The sequence below is a fragment of the Saimiri boliviensis genome, chromosome 4, assembly GCF_048565385.1.
Source record: "Saimiri boliviensis isolate mSaiBol1 chromosome 4, mSaiBol1.pri, whole genome shotgun sequence".
Lineage (NCBI taxonomy): Eukaryota > Metazoa > Chordata > Mammalia > Primates > Cebidae > Saimiri > Saimiri boliviensis.
This window is the reverse complement of record NC_133452.1, coordinates 145,492,806-145,503,636: the sequence shown is the minus strand read 5'-3', so window position 1 is coordinate 145,503,636 and position 10,831 is coordinate 145,492,806. Positions and strand designations below refer to the sequence as shown.

The 10,831-nt window shown below is 46.6% G+C and overlaps 1 long non-coding RNA gene across 3 annotated transcripts in view; it reads left to right on the top strand.

Moving 5' to 3' along the window:
* Nucleotides 1-1,539: 1,539 nt before the first annotated feature.
* LOC141584171 (uncharacterized) overlaps nt 1,540-10,831 on the top strand; it is a 29,726-nt gene continuing 20,434 nt past the window's right edge. For all 3 annotated transcript variants that reach the window (XR_012517107.1, XR_012517106.1, XR_012517108.1), the window contains exon 1: nt 1,540-1,660. This is a non-coding gene — a long non-coding RNA (uncharacterized LOC141584171). The remainder of the gene's footprint in view (nt 1,661-10,831) is intronic.

Sequence of the window (10,831 nt, the reverse complement as noted above, 5' to 3'; positions counted from 1 at the left end):
TGTGTGTGCTTTCCTTGAAATTGGTTAAACTTCCACTCAGCTTTGGAAGCTTCTAACAAGCGGTTCATAGCCTTTTCTTCTCTTTCTTCTCCTTTTTTGCTTCAGTGGGATGGATGGCCAAACAAACTTTCTGGTGGCCGTTAAGAAGAACAAAATTCTTTGCGGAAGCACGTGCCAGTGTTTTACAATGCACAGCACACATCGAGGCTTGTGGCACACACTGGAACACAATCGGATTCCGGAGCTCTAGGGACAAAGAGCGCTGCTAATTTGTGCAGCCGCTGCTTTAGAATGGTGAGCAGGCGGGACGCTCCTCTAAGGAGAGGAAGTCAGGGCATCGGCGCAAATTGGTTTTCCAGGCGAAGGAAGGGGAAAGCCCCATCTTGGAAGAAATTTCAGTTTCTGTGGACCTGTGGACCTGATGTCAGGTGGCCTCGCCCCTCCCCAGCAGGAGCCAAATGCCCGTGCCTTTTCTCCTGGAAAACTGCCTTTCTAAGCTAGATAATTGCCGCCACAAACCGATTCTGAGAGGAAGGGAATGTACTCTTCATATTTATACAGAAAACCAGGAAGTGAGGAGTCGCAGCCCCGGCTTCCTGGTTGGGCTGTTGACTCACACTGTCATCCTTTAGGCGATTTCCTTCATTTCTTTGCACCTCAGTTTCTCAGTTAAATGAAGGATGAAAATGGAATTTCCCTAGAGGCACTGGGAATACCTCATTAATGTTTGCATTTCTTTGTGATAACTGGGATTCAGGATCTGATTACTGCAAAGCAGCATTACATGGAAGATTTCATCTTTATTGTCAACTCGAGGCCATCTTCAAATTGGTCACCTTTCCCACTACTCTCCATTCCATGATGTCCCCTTCCCACTCTATCTGTTCTTTTCTATGCTGACTTCAAATGATGTCCGTTGCATGAAGTTTTGTCTCTGAAGAGAGGAGGCTTTAATTTCTCCTGGTTCATTCCAGAACATGTGTCCTTCGATCACCACAGGCTTGACTGGTTGTGAGAGATGGGACTGAGAGGCCAGGAATGGGATCGCAGTCACAACCTCCCTTCTCTTTTAAGGAGTTTAGGTTGTCCCTTTGTACTCGGTTTTGTTTTTCCCCTTCAATGTGTCGACCTCATTGTTTGGCTGGGGTGAACACATCACTTCCTCTTTGGGGGGTCTGTGTTTTGTCTCCTGCTGCGTTTGAAATGTCATGTAATTTGTTGGGTTTTCACGGGATTATGTTTGGAGTTTGTTTGTTTTTTTGGTGTTCCCAAATCATCACTGCTCACCAGAACCCTCCCTCTTCTACCTCCTGATTAATGATGTGATAGAAATGTGCACTCCTCAGCATTTACCAAGAGAGACACATTCATCTTTAACTGCTCTGTCTGTTCTGTTGCCGATGAAGGGAGTTCCCCTGCAAGGACAAAAAAAAAAAAAAAAAAAAAAAACCCAACAAACCCCACAGTGCTGTTATCTTTCCTTCCTGCCGTGCGGTCTGGCTGCTCTGTCACTTGGCTCATTATCTGGCCAAACTTCATTTCAGAGTGGATCTCCACGCTCCTCATCCAGAATATGGTGCAAGCCTCAGGTCCTTCTCTCTTCAGACTCACCAGCCTTTCCTTGGCTCCTCATTCCTAGAAGCAACATTTATCTGCTATAGTAAGTATATTTTGGGAGATGAACTTAGAATTTATTATTAATTGATCCCACAAGCATTATTGATGTACTGCTACGTGCCAGGCACTATACTAGACATCGGGTGTGTAATAAGAATAATGAGGCCAGGTGCAGTGACTCACACCTGTAATCTCAGCACTTTGGGAGGCCAAGGTGGCAGATCACAAGGTTAGGAGTTCAAGACCAGCCTGGTCAACATGGTGAAACCCTGTCTTTACTAAAAATACAAAAATTACCCAGGCATGGTGGCGAGCACCTGTAATCCCAGCTACTCAGGAGGCTAAGGCAGGAGAATTGCTTGAACCCCGTAGGCGGAGGTTGCAGTGAGCTGAGACTCATTGCATGCCAGCCTGGGTGACAGAGCAACTCCATCTCAAAAAAAAAAAAAAAAAAAAAAAAAGAGGCCAGGCACGGTGGCTCACGCCTGTAATCCTAGCACTTTGGGAGCCAAGGTGGGTGGATCACGAGGTCAAGAGATGGAGACCATCCCGGCCAACATGGTGAAAACCTGTCCCTACTAAAAATACAAAAATTAGCTGGGTGGCGCCCACCTGTAGTCCCAGCTATTTGAGAGACTGAGGCAGAAAAGTCACTTGAACACGGGAGGTGGAGGTTGCAGTGAGCCGAGATCATACCATTGCACTCCAGCTTGGTGGCAGAGTGAGACTCCATCTCAAAAAATAAAGTAAGATAAAAATTAAAAATGAGATAAAATAATGAGACTCATCTCCTGCTTCTAAGAGCAGGGCTACAGGCAGAAAAGGGGTGGCGGAGGTGCAAGTCGGGATGGAGACGGCTGAGAAAGACCTGCAGAGTCATGAGTTACAAGGCAAAGAGAGACCCTTTTGTAGTTCATAAGCATAATGATTGGGTTTTTGCATGTATGTGAAACCTTGTTAAGATGTTGGCACTGCCGGGCGCGGTGGCTCAAGCCTGTAATCCCAGCACTTTGGGAGGCCGAGGCGGGTGGATCACGAGGTCGAGAGATCGAGACCATCCTGGTCAACGTAGTGAAACCCCGTCTCTACTCAAAATACAAAAAATTAGCTGGGCATGGTGGCGCGTGCCTGTAGTCCCAGCTACTCAGGAGGCTGAGGCAGGAGAATTGCTTGAACCCAGGAGGCGGAGGTTGCGGTGAGCCGAGATCGTGCCATTGCACTCCAGCCTGGGTAACAAGAGCAACACTCTGTCTCAAAAAAAAAAAAAAAAAAAAAAGATGTTGGCACTTTACCCATAAGACATGAAACAAAAACACACCCAAAAAACAGTGCAACAAGAAAGATTTCTGATGGTGCCTTGAATCTAGTAGTGATAATATTCATTGTAAAACTTTACTATCATAGCAAAAACATTCCCCTAAACTCTTACTGTGTGCCAAGCACAGTGCTCAGTAATCTGAATCCTTAGCTCTTTGTGGTGAGTTCTAGATTCACCCTTATTTTACAGATGAAGTAATGGAGATTTGAGGAGGCTAAGTAATGAGTGCAGGGTGATGAACTAATATCAAACTCAGGCATTGAGGCTATTCTGTCCAGAGAAAGAAATACATGCTACAGACTTTCTGGACAGGATTCTGCTATACTTATGACAGCACTAGAAATTAAGTCCTCTCCCCTTTGTTTCTCTGAAAAGAAATAGTTTGTTTCCTGTGTTCTGGAAGGACACTGAATGAAGCTGGTTGTGTGTGTGTGTGTGTGTGTGTGTGTGTGTGTTTCCTTCACTTATGAAGCTTAGTTTCGCTGGATTTGCTGGTTGTGTTTTTTTTTTTTTTTTTTTTTTTTTGAGACGGAGTTTGGCTCTTGTTACCCAGGCTGGAGTGCAATGGCGCGATCTCGGCTCACCGCAACCTCCGCCTCCTGGGATCAGGCAATTCTCCTGCCTCAGCCTCCTGAGTAGCTGGGATTACAGGCACGTGCCACCATGCCCAGCTAATTTTTTGTATTTTTAGTAGAGACGGGGTTTCACCATGTTGACCAGGATGGTCTCGGTCTCTCGACCTCGTGATCCACCCGCCTCGGCCTCCCAAAGTGCTGGGATTACAAGCTTGAGCCACCGCGCCCGGCCTGCTGGTTGTGTTTTAAAGCATGTCCATGAAAGCCCGTTTTGGCTCCTGAGCCTTTAGCAGGAGGCTCCTGCTATGTTTCACATGACCCTGTCTTAGTGAGCTCTCTGTTGGCTTTAGGGAAAACATGGGGCCATTGCGCTAATCCAACGAGGAGCATTTGCTCAGAAAGAGATTTTTTTGGGTGATGCCAGTGGCTGAGTAGCTCTCCCTTCATCTGTTCATAAAAAAAAGGTCTTTCTAATATATTTAAAACTATTAAGAACTTCTTATTGACCTTAAATGAGCATCCTTGAAATTGACATGCTTGCCAAGGTCTTGGATGATGTCTTTGTTGCTGTAGTTAAGGGGCACATCACAGTTCTTATCTGATTTCTCTACATCATTTGCTGCTGTCATCTTTTAAACGAATCTATTCTCTTGGTTTCCTTCCTCTCTCTCTGAACGATGCTTTGCTTGTCTCTTCAGGGTCGGTGGTTTCCAAAGATACATTTATTCTCTCATCTCAGGGCACTCTCATTTTCAGAGATCTCATTCATTATCAGGGCTTCCACTGTCAGCTCTATGTGAATGGCTTCTGAGTCTCTATCTTCAGACTGTATCTTTCTTCTTGGGTGCACATGTATGCACAACAAGTCTGCGGCTTGAGTAACCTCAAACTCAACAGGTCCAACACCTAAGTTGTCTTCTTTGCCCCAAGCCCTCTTGTGTTATCCCTGAGAAGGGCACTACTGGCCATCAATTGGCCAAAGCTAGGGGCTTTGGCATCATTCTCCATTATTCCCATTCGCTCGCCCAACAACAGCTGATCCTTCAACAAGTTCCATTCCATAATGATGCCTAGCCATTTCTCTCCACCCTATCACTGCCACCTCAGTTCATGTCACCATCATCTCTTCCCTGTGTGGATCCTTGATCCTGCCAATCCATGCAACTCGGATGATGTGAGTCCCCTTCTTAAAACTCTCCAAGGGTTGCTACTCCTCTTAAGATAAAGTTTAAATGCTTTGATATGGCTCACAAGGCCCTGTGTGGCCTGGCCTCAGCTTTTGCTCTACGCCCTCACGTTACTCTCATAATTCTCCACTTTCACATGCTGCATCTTGCCTATGTAGTCTTCAGTACGTGCTAATCCATCTGCCTGGACTGTTCTCCCTTCTCCTTGTATGCTTTAGCTTAGCCAATTCCTGCTTATATTTTAGATCTAAAGCTTAGATGTCACTTAGATATGACCTCCCAGACGGAGCTAGGTGGTTCTCCTCTCTCCCTTTCCTCAAACTCCCACGCGCGGGGGCCTCTTTCTTCCTATTAGAGCATTTGTCACTGAATGTGAACTGTTTTTTTTTTTTTTTTTTTTTGAGACGGAGTTTCGCTCTCATTGCCCAGGCTGGAGTGCAATGGCGCAATCTCGGCTCACCGCTACCTCCGCCTCCTGGGTTCAGGCAATTCTCCTGCCTCAGCCTCCTGAGTAGCTGGGATTACAGGCACACGCCACCATGCCCAGCTAATTTTCAGTATTTTTAGTAGAGACGGGGTTTCACCATGTTGACCAGGATGGTCTCGATCTCTCGACCTCGTGATCCACCCGCCTCGGCCTCCCAAAGTGCTGGGATTACAGGCTTGAGCCACCGCGCCCGGCATGTGAACTGTTTTTTGTCTGTGTTGTCTAATAGAGTTCTGTGAGGCCACAGAGCTATCCTATATACCATTATATCTCTAGAGCCTTGCACACAGTAGGGTAGAGGCCTATATTAGTTATGTTTGGCTGCATAACAAATGACCCTAAAACCTAGTGGCTTAAAACAGCAAGCATTTATTATGTCACCGTTTTCTGTGGGTCAGGAATTTGGGAGCAGCTTAGCTTTCTCATGAAGTTCCAGTCATCTGAAGGCTTGACTGGGCTGAATGATCTTCCAAGATGGCATGCTCACATGGCTGTTGGCAGGCGGCCTTAGCTACTAACCGCTATGTGGGCCTTTCCAAATGTCTACTTGAGTGTCCTCATGACATGGCAGCTGAGCTCCTCCAGAAAGGGTGATCTAAGAGAAAGCAGAGACTGCTATGCCTGCTATGTCCCAGACTCACTTGGATCATTATTTTGGCCATTTTGGCAACATTTAATTTGTTGGGAGAGACTAAATACAGCCCACACTTAGTAAGTGTCTCAAAAAAAAAAAGTACATTTTCTCATTTTATTTATTATTTACTTATTTTTGACACAGGGTCTTGCTCTGTTGCCCAGGTTGGAGTGCAGTGGCATAATTACACCTCATTGCAGCCTCAACCTCCCAGGTTCAAGTGATCCTCCCACCTCAGCCTCCTGAGTAGTTGGGACTACAGGCGTGCACCATCATGCCCGGCTAATTTTTTTGATTTGTAGTAGAGATGAGGACTTGCTATGTCACCCAGGCTGGTCTTGAACTCCTAAACTCAAACAGTCCTCCTGCCTTGGCCTCCCAAAGCTCTGGGATTGCAGGCATGAGCCACTGTGCCCGGCTTTCATTTTTTGTGTCTTAAATCAGCAACCCCCAAATGTCTTGTGTGTGTGTGTGTGTGTGTGTGTGTGTGTGTGTGTGTACAATATACATTGTCTTCACCTGAAGTAGAAAGCTTTCTAGGAGCCGTTCCAACAGTTGAAGATAAAGGTGGTAGTGATGGTGTGTGTGTATTGTTTACTTGACATTTTACAGAAAGTTTCTTGTTGTCATCTTTTGGTTTATGACAGTGGGTAGAGCCACTCCACTGTGATCAACTGATTGGAGATTTTTTGTGTACCCACTGGAAAGAAAGAGAGAGAGAAAGAGAAAGAGAGAGAGAGAGAGAGAGACAGAGAGAGAGAGAGAGAGATACAGACAGATGTATTCTTGAAGATTTTGCTTGACACAGGCCAAAACTTACGTTGGGGCAGAGGTTGGATATTTGATGCCTGAATCATGGAGTGCAAAAGGAGGGGGCATGCTCTCAATTATTTGGATAAGGAGAGAAAAGAGAAAGAAATTTTTGTTTTTAGGTGGGTGGCAACATCTGAGAAAGGAACCACAGAAATAAGGCAACAATTCTCTCTCTCTCTCTCTCTCTCTCTCTCTCTCTCTTTGAGACAGAGTCTCACTCTTGGAGTGCAGTGGCACGATCTCGGCACACTGCAACCTCCGCCTCCTGGGTTCAAACAATTCTCCTGCCTCGGGTTCTGGAGTAGTTGGAAATACGGGACCAGTCACCACATTCAGCTTATTTGTGTATTTTTGGTAGAGATGAGGTTTCACCATTTTGGTCAGGCTGGTCTCGAACTCCCAACCTCTGGTGATCCACCTACCTTGGCCTCCCAAAGTGCTGGGATTACAGGCTTGAGCCACCATGCCTGGCCAATTCTCATATTTTTTGAAGTTTGTTTCTTATGTTGCTTTCTGTTTGACTTAATGCCTTCTCACCTCTGCTAATATTTAAAAAATTAAAACGAATTAAAAATAATTTTATTTGAGAATTGAACTATATCACAATTCCCTAAGATGATAAAAATATGTGGTTTATTCAGATTAAGCCCAAGAACCCCACGGTAACGTCGCCTGCTAGGTGTTTAATTGTTTGTGTCACCATACCCACTCCCTTGGTGTGTTACCCTTCTCATACCCTTTCTTGGGTTTCGTTATTTTCCAATGCAATGGTGACATTTTTTCCCTTCAATTCTTCCAAAGGGGAACTTTCCCAGAGAAAATTCCCTCGTAACTACGTGTTGTTGTTGTTGTTGTTGTTGTTGTTGTTGTTGTTGTTTGCGACTGAGTCTCGCTCTGTCACCCAGGCCGGAGTGCAGTGGCACAATCTTTGCTCACTCCACAGCCTCGACCTCCTGGGTTCAGGTGATCCTCCTGCCTCAGCCTCTCAAGTAACTGGGACCACAGGCATGCACCACCACACCCTGCTAATTTTTGTGGAAACAGGGTTTCACTGTGTTGCCCAGGCTGGTCTTGAGCTCCGGGACCCGAGTAATCCACCTGCCTCTGCCTCCCGAAGTGCTGGGATTACAGGTGTGAGCCCCCATGCCCAGCCCCTTGTAGCTACTTTATTTGGCAGGAAAAAGTCTATCTTCCTGCATAACCCCACTAACTTAAACATGTAGCTTAATTTTCTTCGATTCTTGTATCCCCATGCAAATAACTTATCCCCACATAGGCAGAAACTCCCGACAAGGTCAGCGTCAGTAAATAGATTCCTTGTGGCATAGATTGGAGAGGAAGGGGTATTTGGATGGCTTTATTTCACCCTAATTCCAAATTTATTTTACTAAAGACATTTGGAGATGGAGAGAGGAGGGTGGGGACGGTAATTTGTGTTTCTGCTTTGAAAGTGCTGAGAGGCCTTTTCCCTTGCTTCCCGTTTGTCACTCGGCGTGGCTCTTCTGCAATCCAGCATAGTCTTGTTTCCAGAATGCCTCCTGACAACCGCTGCACGTTCCTCTCTGCCTAGTAAAGGCCCAAAGTGAGGGCTAGGGCCGATGTTCTTGAAAATCTGAATGTGCTTGTTAGGTAAAATTTATGTATGTATGTATGTATGTATGTATTTATTGAGACAGAGTTTCACTCTTGTTGCCCAGACTGGAGTGCAGTGTGATCTTGGCTCACTGCAACCTTCACCTCCTGGGTTCAAGCAATTCTCCTGCCTCAGCCTCCCGAGTAGCTGGGATTACAGGCACCCGCTGTTACGCCTGGCTAATTGTCATATTTTTAGTAGAGACGGGGTTTCACCATGTTGGCCAGGCTCGTCTCGAACTCTTGACCTGAAGTAATTTGCCCACCTAGGCCTACCAAAGTGTTGGGATTACAGGCGTGAGCACAGTGGTCAAGCTTTTTTTTTTTCTTTAATTTAAAAATTAATTAATTTATTTAGATAAAGTCTTATTTGTTGCCCAGGCTGTAGTGCAGTGGTGCGATCATGGCTCACTGCAGCCTCAACCTCCTGGGCTGTAGCTATCCTCTGCCTCAGCCTCCTGAGTAGCTGGGATTGCAGGCACGCACCACCATGCCCCGCTAACGGGGCGCCAATTTCAGTAGTTTACAAAGTCTACTTTCAGCTTACACCCCTTAAAAGGGTGTTCATGCCTTGATTTTCCTGCTCTGCACTCAATCACTTTCCCTTTCACTTCCCCGCCCCTGATGCCGCTGGGCTCTTCATTATGTAGACCCTGCAGCTGAGGAGGAGGGGCTTGCAAGCCAAGGGGCAGAGGGGAAACTGCTCAGAAAACATGAGTTTGGAGGGCACATAAATCAGTGTCAAGTGTCCATTTCTGGCCTGTGGACCAGCTGGGCACAGTGCAGGGACCTGGGATGGGATCTGTGGGGTCCCTCTCTGATGTCTCACTCAGAACAGAGGCTTCCCTTGGGGCCCCTCACTGTGTGGGGCTCTTCTTGCCTGGCGAGACACCATATTCCTTGCATTGGACCTCCCCAGGGCTGACTACGCTTCCCATCGCCTGTTGTCACACTCACTGTTGCCATCTTCTTACTCCTGGGAAGGACTCTTTCTCTCCCAGCCACTGCAGTGGTCTGTGCCCCCAGAGACTTTGCCACCTCCATGCAGGAAGAACGGCTGCTTGCCTCAGTGAGCCTCAAAGACCCAAGGCCATCCCCAAACAGGACATCTACTGGAAATAGTGGAGATGATAAGACAGGCACATTGTTTGTCCATTCATTCTCTCATTATGCATTGACTGAGCTCTTCTCTAGAGTGAGCACTGGGCTGAATGCAATGGGAAAGAGGAGTTCAGACTAGGAGGGACACTTTGGTGTGTGAGCCAACAATCTGGTACAGGACACTGAGTACCCAGAGACAGATACACATCGATGAGGGGGTGTCTGACAAGAACAGAAAGACCAAGTTCCCATGAGAAGGGGGACCTCGAAGACTGAGAAGGGAATTCATTCGATGCTTCATGAAGCAAATATACATTTTTGAAGATGTTGAGAATTATTTTACTTTTTATAATTATGAAAGTAATAGCTACTCATTGCAAAACATTTAGAAAGCATAAAACAGAAATAAATATCACTTCCAATTTCACCCGTCATTATTCACATTTTGGCATTCTCCCTCTTGATTTTATCTTGGCTTCAAGCGGGGCCATTGCAACTGGGCTTTGCAAAATGAATAGAAGTTTGCCAGGCAATTCAAAAGTGGAAAGGCCTTCTAGAAAGAGGAAATGACATGCCCAGGCCTGGAGATGTGGAAGTGCATGGGCACGGTGTGCAAAATCTGATGAGAAAGGGACAGGACGGCCGGAGTCATGGAACAAATACTGATTGAGCCTCTGCTTGGTGCCAGATAGCACGGCAGGCACTGGAGGCACAATGGTAATCACAGCCAGATAAGGTCCCGCCCTTGTGGAGGTGAAGGTCGTTTGGGGAAGACAGATATGGATCTGATAAATGGTCTGATCCAGGCACACATAAATGAAGCCTTACTGACTCTAACTGTGGGAGTGTGAGGGAGCATGGGTAGAGCTTGTGATAGGGTATCTGGCGGGTCTGTGGGCAGACGGGATTTGGGAAGGGAGAGCCATGTGAACTGAGATTTTTTTTTTCTTTCCTTTCTTTCTTTCCTTTCTTTTTTTTTTTTTTTTTTTTTTTTTGAGATGGAATCTCTCTCTGTGGGCCAGGCTGGAGTGCAGTGGCATGATCTCAGCTCACTGCATCCTTGGCCTCCCAAGTTCAAGCTATTCTCCTGCCTCAGTCTCCTGAGTAGCTGGGATTGCAGGCACATGCCACCACGCCTGGCTAATTTTTGTATTTTTAGTAGAGATGGGGTTTCACCATGTTGGCCAGGCTGGTCTCGATCTCCTCAACGCGTGATCCATCCACCTCAGCCTCTCAAAGTGCTGGGACTGGGATTACAGGTGTGAGCCCCCCCGCCTGGCCAGCCCACCTGCCTGCCTGCCTGCCTTCTTTCCTTCCTTCCTTCCTTCCATTTCTTTTCTTCTTTCCCTCCCTCCCTCCCTCCCTTCCTTCCTTCCTTCCCCCTTCCCTTTTTCTTCTTTCAAGACAGCGTCCCACTATGTTGCCCAAGATGTTCATGAACTCCAGGCCTTAAGTGATCCTCCAGCC